The sequence below is a fragment of the Numida meleagris genome, chromosome 1 (genome assembly GCF_002078875.1).
Source record: "Numida meleagris isolate 19003 breed g44 Domestic line chromosome 1, NumMel1.0, whole genome shotgun sequence".
Taxonomy (NCBI): domain Eukaryota; kingdom Metazoa; phylum Chordata; class Aves; order Galliformes; family Numididae; genus Numida; species Numida meleagris.
In genome coordinates this window covers 116,468,478-116,485,736 of record NC_034409.1, presented here as the reverse complement: position 1 = coordinate 116,485,736, position 17,259 = coordinate 116,468,478, and the positions used below count along the sequence as shown (strand labels likewise).

The following is a 17,259-nucleotide window of genomic DNA, read 5'->3' as shown; positions in this document are numbered from 1 at the left end:
AAAATACCAATTTGTTGGAGCTGAGAGATTATCAAAAGCACAGCAGCTAAAGACAAGCTAGAAACTAAGTTTAAACTGTAAGCCGTGTTCACTGTATATACTGAACACATAGTAAGCAGATAAGATTAGAGAATTAAGCACATTAAATGTCAAGGATAACCAATATAGAAAGAAGAATGTAGTGAAAGAAGAGGCATCATCAAGAAGTGAAAGCAACGAAAGAACAAACTGCATCCTCACACATACACGCCATAAGCTGAACAAATAAGATGCCCTTAAGTCAAAGGCTATTGAAGCAGTATATTATGGCTGGACATAAGGAAAAATTTATTTACCATGAAGGCAGTCAAACACTGGAACAGGCTTCCTAGAAAGGTCATTGATGCCCCACACCTGTCAGTGTTTAAGAGACATTTGGACAATGTCCTCAATAATATGCTTAGCTTTTGGTTAGCCTCAACATGGTCAGGTAGTTGGACTCAGTGATCTTTGAAGGTCCAAGTGCTATTCTGTGCTGTGCTATGCTATGCAATGATATGCTATGGTAAGGGAAAGTCAGATTGCATGATAGCACACAAAGACTTTAGGTGTGACCATTATGACACAGGCAAAACAGGAAGTAAAAAGTCAAGACATCTTACAGATAGGTCTTTTTTTAGGAACCATTTCTGGGAACTAGAGGTTTGCAGAGTCATTGGTTATGCCCAGTTTTGTATCAAACAGAAAAAAAAAAAAAAAACCACAATAGGAAAAGCATCATTTTCAGAACAGGATAAACCAAGCTAAAAAAATAAGGGCCAACTACTATGCCTTTACTCATTCACAAAGAATTAGTCCAAACACTAAGAATAAGTCCATTTGTCCAAAAATGAATGATGAATTTACTAAATCTCATAATGTTTACTACATGTTGTATTATGTGTACGTATCTACCCAGTATTAAAATCGCAATTCAGTGAAATGAAGGAAATGGTCATGATGCAGACAGACGTAGAACACTGCTTTGAACAGTCAGAGCTGTCAGATGGGATGTACTGCTTAACATCATGATAAAGGAGGTCACAGGCAAGGAAAGTAAGGAGAATGGACTGGGGGGTTCTGAAGGAATGAGGGCAGAATGGTTAGCTCCAAAGGGGTCACTACCAGCAAGTTTCTCTTTACCAGTTGTAGGACAAATCCTGACAATTTTTGCCCAGTGGATACAAAACATGTGATGCCTACTCATCAGTATCATGCCTCCTTTAGGAGGTAAATAACTGTTAAATCAGAGATGAAGTCTTCCCAAGCCTGGCTCCAGAAGAAGATGCCATAAGTGGAGGCACTCAGCCCCTGAGACCTGGAGTTCCCAAGCAAAGAAACACTCTTTTGCTTAAAACCTCAGGTCTTATTTTGTATTTGAATCATAGCAGAAAGAATATTTAGCAGTTCCCAATTCACCTACATGCTCCCTAATACTTATACACATAGAGTATGCAGATTATGAGACAAACTAATGCCTCTTTCCACTGAAATTACTGTAATAGCAAAGCCATTTTGCAAATGACAGTGTAAGTATCAGCTCAAATAATTCCAGAAAATTAATGCCTCAAATAAAATGCAGTCTCAGAGCTCAGGGAATACATTTTATACTTTCGCCTTTTTATTCTTACTTTATATATATTGTTTACTATGCTATTACTATATAGTCAGATGTGCAAGTTTGCAGTATGAGGGGTATCTCCTTGTTCCCTCCCATCCCCAACCATTTGGCAGCCTTTAAAAGAGAAAAGGCTTTGGTTCTCAAGCTTTGGATCTCAGATTCAGCTAGCATGAATGCTCAGAGCTACTGAACTCTGAAGTTCAGCACACAGGGTAGGGTGCCAATCAGAGGCATGCAGCAAGGACAGACTCAGCTGCACCTAACCTGAGCCATCTAAGTCAGGCCTGGCCTGTTGTCAGCCTCTGGGAGAAGAGTTGGGAAAGCCACATGCGCTTCCAGGCAGCAGTTCATTCATCTTATGGACCTCTAGACTACCCTGCAGAGATTCCACTCTCCCCGCAGTAATAGGTGGAGGCCAAATCATCAGCATGGATTAAGCATATGATTCTTGGAAGGCTCAGGGCAAATGAGAAGGATCCTACACAAGGCACAAGGAAAAAAAGCTTCACAGGACATTTTGATACATACAGAACTTCTTCATACTATTTATGTTATTGGTAAATTAGTATTTGTTTATTACTAATAAGAAACAACTGTTTTTCCAACTGGGAGTTTTCAAATTGTATCAGACTGTACAGTCTGAAACATCAAAGAGAATGGGCAAATTCCTTCTTCAGCCAGATCCTTGGAGGCTCCCCAGTTCACAGGGAGCCAGAGATGGTCTTTAGCCATTAGGAAGAAAGCATCCCTAATACGTTCATTACACAAACTACAAGAATCCTCTGAAAGGGTTGGATCTAAAGCAAAATTAATCAGAGGAAAATAATGGAGCTCGTACACCTTAAAGATGTTCTGAACCACAGCGTGTTTTGATCTGAGACTTACGCAGTGTAGATAAAGAGCATTCACTCTTTGTTCATATACCACTTAGTCTACTTGGCTCTTCCAGGCAATGACCTCCACTTTATTATCTGCTCTCTGCACAAACAGACCTTTTCTCTGCTTCAAAGCTGTTGTAGTTGTTTTTGATACTTTATGTTTGAGTCATCATAGGGTTTTAATTGTCATACTAATTGTAATAATTAATGCCTTTTTTTTAATTGAATTCTGGCTCCAACTCAATCTCATAAGTGGATTAAATGAGCTTTCTCATGGCATTTACCTGGTTGCAGAACAACTAAAAATACACTGTTCCTAACATGTAAAAGTCTTCATGATCCTTTGAATTACTGAAGATGCTATTCAGGGCTCATCAATTAATAGTTGAAAGAGCTAGGAAACAGATTTTGTTTTGGAATCTTTAAGTCATCCTATCACTTAGCCAATAATTTCCACTTCCCTCCTACCTTCCACACTTTCTTACAATTTTATCTGCATTCAGGTTTGATCCTGATTAGGATCAAAATCAAGCCTTCTCACTGTCCTCATTAGTTTGCTCTAGTTCACTTCACATAGAGGTCTCAAAGCACATGAATTAGACTCCAAATAGAGTTCCCCACTAGTCAGTCGGTACTGCTTAGGCCTTGTACATTCAGTATTTTCTTGACAACCCAAGTGTTTTAATAGTGGTCATGCTTTGTAAGATGGTAACAGGATGTGCAGAAATGCAAAGACTGGGACATTAAAATGTAAGATGTTCTTGACAGCCAAAGAAATTATCAGTAAAAATGCAATTCAGTAAGTGTAAATTCTAGCTCTAGATTAGTATACACAAATACAACATGGGAGACAACCAACCATGGCAGAGGCCATGTTGGAAAAGATCCAGAGGCTGCAAACAGAAAATGACTCACTTATAGTCTACTGCTATAGAAGTTAATGGTCCTTATACTGGGTAATGCAAACAGTAATATAATTTCTAGGAGGTGTGAAATAATCCTTCCACTTTTTTTCACTTTCAGCAGGTCTGATGTGTCAGGTGTTAGGCATCACCTTTCAAGATACAGACCAGCAATAAAGAATCCAGAAGAGAGGAGTGAGTAAAGTCTAAGAGATTTGATCCATGAAGAAAAATGGAATGTATTGAAATGGTTTTTATCTGGAGAAGGCTGCTTACAAGGCACAAAAGAAAATATGTTATCTATAAATTGAATGAAATACTAAGAGTTTAGATAGCAGCAAAGGGTTTTGACATGCAAGTGGTGTTTAAGCCAGAATAATAATTTTTTTTTTTTTACGGAAGGTGATGAAATCTCCATCGGCAGAGTTTTTAGCACTGCCTAACCTAACTGTTTGATTAAAACCAACAGAAATGTCATACGCATAGGGACCTTGGCTTAGAGCAAAGAACCCTCCGTATAGGTGAGAGACAACTCAGCTGAATAGCCTGCAGTCTGCCTGTTAGGTCCTGTATTTTTATTCAGCAGACATCAAAAAGATAAAAGATTTACTACTTCACAAATTTTACCAGAAGATCCACAAAGGCCTGGTTAGTTCAAAGTTAATACAAGGCATCGTACCTAGTGTGTATGCGCAATCAGTCTTAGATAGTGCACAGAATCTCCATCAGGGACACCTGTTCATCAGACAGTCCTGTCAGCACTACTGCTCTGACACACTGCTGCACTAACAGCACTGCAAATGGAAGTGCTATATAGAGCTAACCTCCAGCTAAACTCCATTCTGTATTTGGTGACTCCTCGGTGTCCCCTCTATCCCACTTTCCTACTGCTTTCAAGGAATGGTTGCTCAGTCAGATCACTGCTCATCTCCTCTTCCCAGCTGCTTCACCTAACTCTTCCTCTGCTTCATTATTTTTTTTCAATTCCACATGCCTCCATCCATTCCTTCTATTTGTAGCATTTTTCAGAGCTATGCCTTTTTTTTCAGCACAGTCTGTATCCATTTAAAATGTGTACATGTACTGTTTGCTTTCTCTTCAGCGCTTGCAGCTGTTTTTTTCCTGCCCTTGAAGCCTTGTCAAAGATCTTTGCTTTAAATGCCAAGCTGAGAAAGGCTCTGCAATCAACATGGACATCTCAACAACTTTGGCTGTCTCACTAACAAAAATAATCCCGCACCATCCCAGTCAGGCTACTGTTTTCTGTTGCTTGATTAAGGTGGGTAATTACCAAGCATCTCCAAATAGAGATGTGGCTCCACTTCTTGGCACTTGACATAAGCGATGGGGATAACATCACAACAACAGCAAATCTTGCCCACTATAATTCAGTACAATTGAAAGAGGTGAGTCTGAGTTCTTTGACTGCTAGTGGCTTATGAAACAGCAATTCTTAAATATGATTGTATTTGAAAGACACCAGTTAATACCATATAATATACACTACTAGCTATTGATACAACTTGCTTTGTTTAGGGACATCTGATGAGTAAAACAGATTTCTGTTTCCATCAAAACACTTCAAGTTGGATTCAGTAGCGCTGAAATGCTAATTGTGAATTGTATTTCACATCATACACTGCAGACTAATTCAAAAAGAGGGCAACATGTTATGTTAAATACCACAATGCATGCAGTGTGAGTCATCTCAGCGTATGATGAACTGGAACAATACCAGCAGCACAACATGAAGCAGCTGAATTTAAGCTAGAGGGAGTACAATACTTTTTGATCAGGCCTAATGTATGGCTGAGAATATATATAGCTGCACATACACCATTACATTTCTGGCAAAGAAAACATGAACTTTTTTTTTATCCCCTCTAATGCAACTCTTCCAAATATATTTGCATTAAGTCACTATGAAGTAAGATAAATACAGTCTTGTTTGTATGAAGAACAGGCAGCTTCAACATCAGTTTCTCATGCTTCACTGTGAAGCTGACCATACTCAAATTACACAGATATTTGCTCTTTGCATCTTAATGAGAACTTTCAAGAATTCAATGACTATTAAATTAGTCTTACTGAATGTTATCAGAATGCTTCTGAGGGTTTTGTATTATCCTATCAGCACAGGAAGGAAGGAATACCACATTGTCAATCCAATTATTTTTCTGTGCAGTTTTTGCAAGGAGGAGAAGGGTCAAATACACTATTTGTCTTCCTCAGGGGAAAAAGAAGGGAAGTGTCATCTTTGGGAATTCAGTGCCAGTTCATTGGAACTTGAGGAGAGGCACTTTTGTTAAAGCCTCTCAACTCTCTCAGTAACCACCAGCTTCTAGCAGTCCCTGTGCCACTGCCAGAGGAACTGGTTCCCCTGAAACAGCTGTTGAATGGACACAGAGCCACACAGCATAATCCTGGGAATCTGTAACGTGGAGCTGGAATTCCAACAAGTTAGTTTAGCCCCAGCCTCACATAGTAGCAAGTATTCTCACAGTCTCTTTGGAGGAAGTTCTAGAAAAGTCTGCCTGGTTTATTTCCTCAGGTGGGCTTTGAAGCCCTCACAAAAGTGAGATCCCTGGATGCAGAGATGTGGCAGCTCACATATAGCCCTCTGCTTCCAAGAAAGAGGCCAGAACACCATCTCTCCATCCTTTGGACCAATAATTTTCCATGTATCCCCAGTGCCTTGAATCAATGTCCAAAGTAGTACTACTGAGGATAGTGTATTTCAATAGCAGTTCTACAGGCGCACAGATAACTGATATTTTTAAATAAGCATTAAAGAGGCATGTCTCCTTCTCTCAGCATTCCTCATTTGCTTTCCCAGATACATTTTCCCCTAAAACATAGAATCATAGAATCATAGAATTAGCTAGGTTGGAAAAGACCTACAAGATCACCTAGTCCAACCATCCACCTACCACCAATAACCCCATTAAACCATGTCTCTCAATGCTATATCTAAACGTTTCTTGAATATATACACTAGAAAGGTTTTTATTAATTTGCTCTCTTGATTTCCATTCTTGTAGAAGTGTTTCCTCAACTCTTCACTGAGGCTTAAACATTAATGAGCTTTCACTGGTTCAAAATTTTATTTAATTTCTGAGATGTGTAACAGCCATGTTAAGAACTGAGCCAGCAACTGGAGTAAGGGTTTTTATATATAAATCCTCAGATGTCCCACTGTGCCTATCATTCATCAGTAGCTCAACTGTCCTTCTATTAGAAATGGATGGTGCCAGCACAGATGAAAGCACAAGGGATCATGAGTGAGTATTAACAGAATTAAACAGCAAATGTATAAAATTGCCATGAATTCACAGGTTGGTTTTAGCCTGTTTAGTAATGAAAAATCTACTGTGTGAATATAACAATATCCACATACAAATACATACCTACAAACAGAGGGAATCAATACTCCCAATACATTACAGATTTAGAAGAATGAAACACAATTAAAACCTGCTTAGCTTAGCAGTAAACCAGAAATATATAATTATTTCTAACAGTGCTTACATTACCTTCTCTGTTAAAATCCTTTCTTCTAGAAAATCTTAGCAGTTCAGAGAGAATAAAGAACAGTAAGTAAATATGTGGAAACAGTAATTTAGTTCTTCAGATTAGTGGGAAAAAAAAATTGTTGTATTTAATGCTTCAGCATATGCGGTCCTGTAAGATTGCCCTTTCTTTGCTTTCAAACTATGCCAGGAAAACCTTCCTACCCAAACATGTCAAATCTCTGCGTATGCATACACCTCGCTAACTCACACAGTGACTTTGTCGTGCACAGCAGCATGCCGCTGAGACACTCAGAGACAGGGGATCCCGATGACACTGTTAGGCAACAAATCATAGAATCACAGAATCATTAAGGTTGGAAAAGACCTCAAAGATCACCTAGTCCAATGGCCAACACATCCCCCCCATGCTCACTAACCATGTCCCTCAGTTCTTGAACACCTCCAGGGATGGTGGATCCACCTCTCTGGGAGCCCGTTCCAATGCCTCACCACTCTTTCAGAGTTTTTCCTAATATCCAACCTGAACCTCCCTAGATGCAACTTGAGGCCATTCTCTCTCATCCTATTCCTGTTATCTGGGAGAAGCAATAGGACAAGAGGGGATGGCCTCAATGCCCAATAGCATGACCATTTTACACAAGCATTGTGCAAGAGGGAAGAGCAGTGCTGCAGCAGTATTTCATGCAAAGTACCACCCAGAAGTGCTACCCTCTTCCAGTGCTGACCGCTTTAGACCAGGTAGGTACCATCCCTGGCACACAAAAAGGGAGAGGGCAGCCGACACACTCCCACCACCCCAAGCCCAGGTGGGACACATCTTGGTCCTGGCACTCCATGACAGGGAGGCTTCTATCGAGCAAGGGCAATGCACAGCTAAGAGCTGTCAACCATAGACAGCTTGTTGGATTTGGCACAGCACAGAGATGGACATAGCAAGGAGAACAGGAAGGCAGGAAGGAGCAGGCCTGGCTGAGGCCTGCATCTCCCTCTCTCACATCCACCTGCCCCTTGCAAGAACACACAGCTTCAAAAGCAACAGAAAAAGTTCAGCGTCATATCCTTGCTGCCTTATGAACAGCTTTTTTTTTTAATTTCAAATGAAGCATGCAATGTTGATTAGCATGGACTGCACAAAGCATGCATCAGCAGCCTTTGTAATGCCAGAAAATGAATCCACTTCAGCTGAACTACCGTGGAGAACTCTCCCCACCACTGGTAAATTGGAGAATTAGATAGACACCATGGTTCCTAAGTTGTGCAAAAACAGCACATTTGCCCAGATACTTTCCTTCATAGTTTTTGCACATAATTTTTTATTGATGGCAGAGAGAGATTTTTAGACTGAATTCAGAAGGCTTTCTCAAAGTCCAGCCTATGGCTTTTTCTTGTGTTTATTTTCTTTTTTTCTCTTTTTCTTTTTCTTTTATTCAGCTGAGCTTTCAGTCACTTCAACTTTCATTCAGTAAACTGGGCTGAGAAGAGCTCCAGGGGTGCCTTAGTACGTCTCTCAGAAGAGGGGCTTCTGCTTTTCCCTCCTCCACTCTCCCCCAGGGCAGCTGGTGGCAGCACCACGCAGTCACCTCACTCTACCTCTTGTCACCCCACAGCAGCGCTCAGCACAAGCTAAAAAAAGGCAAACAGTGAGGCTATCATTTGAGAAAAGAAACTGCAAAGATGCCCATGGTCTATGGTCTGTGCAGATGACTCATTCCACAGCACATTCTAATTCCAAAACAATTACAGCAAAAGCAAAATCCTCACACAAAGGAGAGAAAAAGCACAGAGTCTGGACCTCTGCTGAGCACATGCCTCTATAAAGCTGATATTACTGCAGAGATCATGCTGCCACTTAGCCATAAAGCACAACTGCCCATTTGCCTTAAGCCCCTGGATGGAAAATTGAAGGTAAAGAAAACAGAAAACAGGGCAGTAGGGGTTCAAATGCGAGTGTTTGCAGACCAAATTTGATAAAGCAGTTTAATTCAAAAAGGGAATTATCACTCTTTCGCTCCACTGTAATATGAAATAAATGACTGACTGACCAAAGCCAATAGATTATCATATTAATTTGTAACTTTTATACTCATTATACTGTAAGAGAAGACCACAGTTCCTCTAAATATGTTCATTGCTCAGATAATCATCCAAAACCATTATACAACACAATTATCCAAACAATTATCTAGGAGGGAGATTATTATCTCCAGATGCATCATGAGCTATTCTATGAAGTGTTCAATATTTATTGCTTTAGTGGCATTGGCTAGCTGTGATTGATCAAATGAGTCATATACATCGTCCTGTCAATTGCACTTGTAGTGCAAATACCCACTAATTCTGACTTCAGGTGGTGTAAATATCATGTATGAGCTCACACTTCACATTCATACTCAGTGGAAGAAAAAATCTGAATTCACCAAGATCTAATCCAGTCAAAATGCTGTTCCAGTATGTATGACAGCTTGTACTTTCTCTTGAAGCAACATTTTCTAGTAGTAAAAAGCAAACAAGGCCAAATTCTGTGAAAGATTCAGATGAACAATCAGAGTCCTTTTCTTGATCTGGAATTAGTCACCAAATGGGTAGCAAAGCTATTTAAAAAATAATAATGATTTAACATGTCACTGCAGAAAATTAAGCAGTAACAGGAATGATCTAGAACAACACAGCATATCATTGATCATGCAAAAAAACTTAGCTTTCATTTCAAATCTCATTTTATGGAATTCTTGTATTGAGCTTCAACTACAGTTTCAAGTTTTCTTGAGGTTTAGAATGAGTCTAATAATTCAAAGCAAAAGCACAGTCAAAGCAGTCAAATTCTACCTGTGCTTGTGGGCAAAAGGAAGTGAAATGAATAAACCAGGCTTCAGCATAACCCTTAGTAAAAATTTTGACAGATCATCTGTTCAGAGTCCCTACTGAGTCCAGCGTTATATTTTATAATTAAAGTTTCAGGAGATACTATTAAAGCCCGAAGAAATCGTAGGACCTGAACAGCAAAATTCTTTAGCAAGTGCACTATCAATCCAATAGTAGTTCTGTATTATTCTATTTCTCACTGTTTTTGGAAGTTACAAGGCTTGTTATTCCAAAGCTCACTGAGGTCCAGTAAATTCTCTGAATTACCTTAAGCAGCAAAGTTTTAAAAGCCCATGAAGCATATTCCATTTTGTTGTTTTAAAGCATCACATACTAAGAGGTTCATAATGAAGTCTTGACGTGGCTTACCCTAACAGGACTTTCTTCCAAATATTGTTAGGCCTTACTTTCAGATGATTTTCTCTTAGTTGGACAGATCTGACAGTACGGATAGGCAACTAAGCCCCAGGGCTGAGCATGAGTTTAATTTCTTAACATACTGTATCTACAAAGAGCAGCATACAAAAAGACAAGTTGCTGTATGCTCTGCAGATTCTACTGACTTTAAATCACGAAGTCTTATTTTCTCTTGTGCTTTCATAGAAGAATATAATTGGTGCCAAAGTGAAAGATCCCAGCACGACCTGTCTCCACTATAAGCCACTCCAGCTGTGATTGTGAGCAGAGTTGTACATTCAGACACTCTGCTGCAAGACAGACTTTCCTAACAAGCTGAGGTTTTGCACTGATGGAGAAAAAAATACGCGCTTGGTTGGAAACAGGGAGTGCTGAGACTGCCCTCATCCCACCCTTAAAGTCAGGAGAAGCTTTAAAGGCTCCAGGAGGAACCGAATGAGAATGGAATAAAGACTTGCAATTTACTCCCCACAGAACAGTTAGTATGGATACAGGCACTAACCACTGCTATAGGAGAGGTACTAACCCATAGTTTATTAACTTGTATTTTATAAGCATTAGCACTGTCATTTCTCACACATTTTTTCCAGGTTCCTGCTTAGGGGTGTGGCTACTTAACAGTCACTAGTTTTTTGTGACAACATGAACATGAACAAATTTGAGGCAGCTTTAACTACCTGCTGCTGTTTAGGGTGAAAACTGGGTCATGTGGCCCCACCACAATATGTTCACACCCATCAGCGCAGAGTGGGCAACCTTTATGAACTGTGCTGCCTATGGATGGGCAACCCTGGTTTTCAGACACTGGTCTCATTTCTCTGAGTGCTGCAAAAGGGATGGTCTGATTCAAATGTATGACACGCACTCACCACTGACACGACAATATAAATAATCACCGTACAAATGGCAACTTGCTCCCCTTTCTGATTTTGACATTACAAAGCTTAACCATTGCATACTAAAAGAAGAATTTAGCAAAAGAAAACAAAAATTTAAAAAAAAATTAAGTGGTCCTTTCTTTCAGTTTTCTGAGCTAAATATTAGAAAAATAAGTGCACTGTTTTTCAGTACTGCCAATGGAGGGCCATAGCATTTAAGTAAAGAGTAACAAAGCAAAGAAATTATTGGAAAGACCACACCAGTCCTTTAAAACTACTTCAGATGGAGCGAGATTACATGAGTATACGCAAAATGCTTTCGGTGTCCAAATGGATTTCTAAGGAAAAACTGAAACCTAGTGACAACGGTCTATGTAAGAGAATTTCCTAACGCTGGATACTTTCCTATTCATTTTTAGATTATCACACGTAGATAAAAATTGCCACATGCACATCTGGACAGAATGATGACTCCATCCAATCAAATGTATTATTGTGAAGCTAGGAAGATAATAACCAAGTAGAAATGCATAAGCAATAGAAGCAGCTTTAAAATTAAATGTGCCTTCATAATTAAAACATAAAATCAAATGGGTTTCCATAACTTCAATTTGAAATAATCAAGTGTCATCTCTGCATGCTCAAAGGAGTGCTTTCCATAAGCAGTGGAACTAGAAAGGACAGAAACAGCCAGAGGTAAAAGGCAGAGCTGGCACACAGATATTATTATTTTCTTTGCTATTTTGTGCAACTGATTGTTCTCAGTCCTGAGTTGCTTGTTTGTTGATTAAGGTTTCTGTCACGCTCACTCCTACCCATCTCAATAATGAGCAGAGTAACTGAAAAAGTGCCTCTTCTTGTAATGACACTGCAAGGATGGAGAATCAAAATTTTAACTTTTTGAAGTTCTTCCCCCAGGTAGGTTGCTGGAAAACAAGAAGTTTCTGTTTGGCACAGTGGGAGATAGTTCATTACTAAAGAGGAAACAAGTCTTATTCAGCTGCTATACTATACGAGAAGGTAAGGTAAAACAATCTGCAAGATGAGTTCAGAACTTTAGTCAAATATAAAAAAAATGGACTAAGAATGTAATTCCCCTTGGGATAAAAGTACTGCTGAAATTTGTGGTCCAAAGAAGTTTGGTTTTACCACTTACTGCAATGACACTACGATTTCATTGTGTCCTCTTCGCACCTGCAAAGTGCGAAGGATGCAGCTTTTCAATCTTCAGGCACAAACCTGGAAAGAGTTTAAAAAAAAAAATTAGTCACAAATGAGAAAATGTAAATAGTGATTATAAAATGAGCTTCTCTTTAGCAGAAGATAGGAATAGTCATGTAGATTAAAGTAGGTTAGAATGTTTTATGCTAGGTCTAAAATGTTTTGCAAAAAAGCATTCATTCCATTGACATTATAAGAGGATTTTTTTTCCTCATGGTCCATGCTGATTTCAGAAGGAAAACAAGGAAGAGAAAAAGGACTGAAAACATTTCCTTTCTGTATTTGAAAACTGACATTTTGCTTCAAATATTTTCACATAACTGAATTATAAGGTTGTGACTTTGTCCCACTGTGGAACAAAAATAGATGTACAACCTTCAAAAAACATCATGAAATCAACCTTTTTTTCTCTGACCGGCCTTCTAATTATCTGAAATAATATCACAATAGTGTAAGAAGAGGTGAAGAAATGTCCACAAGTCAAAGACGTTATGAAACTAAGCATAAAATAAGCTAATGTTTTAATGTAATGAGGCTGATGTACAAACCTTGGGTTGATGGCCACTATAAATTGCTGTTTTCTTCTGTGTGGGGGAATATAAATCCCTTCTTGGTAAAAACGCGTTTGTGATTTGCTGATGAAATCAGACCCAACTTGCTCATTTTTATGTAGCAGAAAGAAAAAAAAAGATTTTGCTTGGCCATTCCACCAAAATCTGGTATTTTCATTAACTGCTATTCAGTGAGAACAGAGTTGCATCTGCTATTGCATGAGCTTTAAATGGAAGCTCCTTTTTGCTCTAAAGAACACATGTTAATGGTGGGATGGACACAGAGGAGGCAAATTCCCTTCCTTCTGGTAGGCTGACTTTGTAATGTTCACAGATTGGAAAGAGATATTTATTTGGTCTTGGAACCAACAGCCAGGAACTCGTGATGGGGCTATTTAATTTTTCTTCCAGCAGCTTTATGGAACCAAACCTCAGCATCGACACTCCCCAGGTCCATATTCAGTGGCAGGTTGATACCCATTACTGCCATGCCATCTCTGCCTTGGTATTTAGAAACCCAATGAAGGCAAGGCTGGGTACAACTTGAGGTGAGAACCAACCTAAAGAGGTAGCCTGTCACTAGAGGGCAATGTGACACTGTGGCTGTCACACGTGCCACTTCCTTCCTCTTCATGAGCTTCAAGCTCCAGCTGCACTGGGCAGGACCTCACCCCTGGGAGCAGCAAAATGAACTAGCAAAGCTGACCTTTACTCTGTACAACTGCACTCATTGTACAAGCACGTGTATTCTCCCCACACACATGTATACATTGGTTTCTTCAAGGTTTGTCACTGTTATGAATGACTGAGCCTTGACAGGAGACGTCTGCCAAGCAACATGATGCCTGGGGGATCTTCCAAGCCCATCTCACCAGCAGCTGCTCACCCTGAGCTCTTGCATAGTCTTCTCCAGTGCAGCTCAGCACTGCTTTCTGCTCAGGCTGCCAGCAGTTCATGCACAAAGCAGTAGCATCAACCTCTGTCTCACTGTGGTCCTCACAACCGCTCTTTGCGGCCTACTCCTCCCAGTGGGCCTTTGGCTCCAAAAGTCAGTGCCACAGTGGGTGGCTGTTACTCCTATCTTTCTGCTCTCCTTTCTCTCTGTATCTCTCTATGCTGAGGCTAGAGCACGCACATGCAACTCACAGCCTGCGGCTGCGCACAGCCCAGCCCAGCCCAGCCTGTCCTGCGGCCACCCCCCTGCCTGGCCCTGGGGAGGTGCACCCATCACTCAGCAACAACCACACAGTGGTACACAATCGGCACTGTCTGGGCTAAAACCCAGGGCACAGGGAGGGCACAGCACAGTGATAACTCTAGTGATGGCAAATAATTTTGTGCATTTATATACATTGGTTAAACACAGTCCTGTGAACAGAGAAAAATATGCAGCTATGCCTTCTGTTTTGATAAAGGAATTTGAGGTTTCAAGACTGCAGAAAAAATCGTCAGTTTTTTGCTATAGTAGCAACTGCATTTTTCAGTTGACATAAATACATTATCTGCAAATTTTCAAATAACACACAGAGCTGCAATCAGATATTCAACTCAAAAATCTGATCATGTCCCTATACCAGCAGAGAGAAATATCCCTCGCTTCACAGTCACACCTTATTCATGTCATTGCTTTTTGGCAGTACATACATTTGTGAACAGCTGTTTTCAAGGATGAAGTACAGGAAGAGTAAAGTTTCATCAAAACTCTCTGACAAACACCTTAAGATCTCACTAAGAATGGCAGCCACTACCACTGAACCAGACAGATGCATTAGTTTCACAAACACAGGATCACATATCCCATCAGTTTTACGGTTTTGTTGCTCTCTTTTTTATATGCTTTTAATGAAAAAATACAAAAAGGTTTCTGCTTATATATATATTAACTAATTACATATGAGGGCTGCTCTGAGATTAATGCCTCCTGTTCTATGATATCAGCCCATTACATCAGAGGCGGATGTTGGTGGTATGGCAGTAGAGATTGAACCTTCCAACCAATACTCTATTACATTTTGTTGCTGCTCTGCTGGCAGCAGAGAGGCAGTCTGACAAAACGGCATCTAAATGGAACTGCAGATGAAACAAAGGGGTGGAACTGAATTTCTCCATGAGGAAAAAATGGTCCCCACTGACATTCATCAACACTTGTTGAATGTTTCGGGAGACCAATCAGTGGATGTGAGCACAGTGAGGCAGTGGGTGGGGCATTTCAGCAGTGGCAACAGCAACAGTGAGTGACCTTGCATAGTGCAGACTTTTACAAGCGCGGCATGCAGGCTCTTGTTCATTGCTGGTTAAAGTATGTAGCTCATGGTGGTGACAATGCTGAAAAACTGTGTTTTGTAGCTGAGAATTTGCTCTATCAAATAGCATTATTGTGCTCTTCATATCTGCTGTAATTTCCATGGAAATAAATAGGAAGCATTACTTGTGAAGTGACTTACATATTTTATACGCAGTCCAAGACAGTTCTTCATCACTCATTGTGGCCTAGGCAAGACAAAAGTTTGGACACCAATGGGCTAGAGAAATGAAGCTGGAGAAGCCTAGACAGAGCAGAAGAAAGAAAGGTGCGAGCAGAGGTGCTAGCTCTGCTGGATGAGAATGAAGGAAAGCTATGCTGTCACCGAATACCCAGTGCTGAGACCAGCACTTCTATGAGAGAGGGACATCACCATGGTCTAGCGATAGGTTAGCATGCACTAACGTACAGCTAGCAAAGTCTGGCTGGGAGAAAAACTTGTCAACGAGGAGCTAGAGTGTGATGAAAAACACATACATTCAAACTCTGCAGTGCTTTGCAAGAACTACAATGCACCGCAGGCCACATGACGTAATGTGTCGCCACAAGCTTTCTAGCTTCAATACAGAGAGCAAAATCAGGGCTTTTGTAGAGGTATCAGCTTTACATCCAGCTGCTGGAGACTACCCCAAAACCAAACGCAGGCTGTCTGCTGCACATCCAATAACCTGAACTGCAGGAAGACAGGGCCCGGACAGTCTCATATCTGCATGGGGTCAGGCTTTCCTTTGAGGTTTGAATGAGTCTTCAGCATCATTCTGAAGCTAAGATTATACATCGCTTAAAAAAAATTCACTAAACTAAAGAGGGAAGTGTAGGATTACGCAAAACACGTGTGATGTTGAGTGTGTATTTGGAAGGCTTTTAAGCGTATCAGGGGATGTCCATATACAATGGGACCTTGTGGCAAATTGATACTGCAGAAGAGAGTTGGCAGAGGAGAAGCAAGAGATTGATGAAAAACTGAGTCTTCACATAAGAAGACAAGGATCACATTTCAAAACTAAAAACTAAAGTGCTTGTTAGACACCTGAAACCGAATATATTCGCAATCCATTTTGTCCAGAAAGAGCAAATAACTGAGTTTTGCATGGGTGGGGGACAGAGGTATGTCAAAACTCAGTACTGGGTTTGGTGGGAGTATGTCACATTACAAGAGTTTGGTGTAAGACTCCCAGTGTTTAAAGAAAACTCTTCCACTGAAATGGAAAATTTCTCTTTTTAATGCAGATTAAAATTCCATACCCAGTTATAAATCAAAAATTAACAACTTTATCTAGGTCAGGGCACTGGAGCTACATTAAAGTTTCATCCTCATTCACTAAATTTTAATTTTAATGTGGCATGTCTGACAAGCCTTGTGGGACTTCTTAGAATCCATTGACATCCTTCTGTCATTGTATCAAAGCCTCATTTCTGAGACACCTGTTTCCAGATACCTAGCTCTCGCTTGATTATTTTTTCTCTGCAGTGGTCTCACGTTCTGTAGCTGTGTAGGCATTAACATGCATGTACCCTATTTGTCACCTGAAGTTCATGCAGCAAAGAAATCATAACCATTAGCTATAGAAACGCAAGTTTCTATGTAATTACTTAAAGGTAAAGCAGTAACTCAGCTTATTATCCCTTTCAGCCTATTTAAAGTTACTGGAACTGCTTACTCATGAGTTAAAACTCTCAAAGAAATCTACAGCCTAATTTACAAATAATATTTCATTCCAGGAAGGGCTGTGAAAATAAAAAATATATTTTGCATATCCCTGTCATCACTTTTATGACTATTTATGGCAGAAATGTTTATGTACCAATTCAGAAATCTCTCTGTGGATCTGGAAGGCATCTAATCCTGAAGCAGAAACAGTCCACGTGATTTATCTAGTCAATCAGTCCTGAATTACCAAAGAAATAATTGTGGCCTTTAGTGCTTGAGCAATTACAAGGCTTAAATACAAGCCTCTAACTGAACAGTTGTGACACATTCATAGAATGTCAAAGTATGTTCACAGATCATTTGCTAGCTAAAATTTACCATCAGTATTTCAAAAATACAAATGGTGAAATGCACATCAGGTATGT

At 40.0% G+C, this 17,259-nt stretch overlaps 1 long non-coding RNA gene across 1 annotated transcript in view; it reads right to left on the bottom strand.

Annotated features, from left to right (window-relative positions):
- LOC110404508 overlaps positions 1–17,259 on the bottom strand; it is a 160,593-nt gene that overhangs the window by 81,860 nt on the left and 61,474 nt on the right. Inside the window, exon 3 of the long non-coding RNA XR_002442296.1 lies at positions 12,266–12,348. This is a non-coding gene — a long non-coding RNA (uncharacterized LOC110404508). The remainder of the gene's footprint in view (positions 1–12,265; positions 12,349–17,259) is intronic.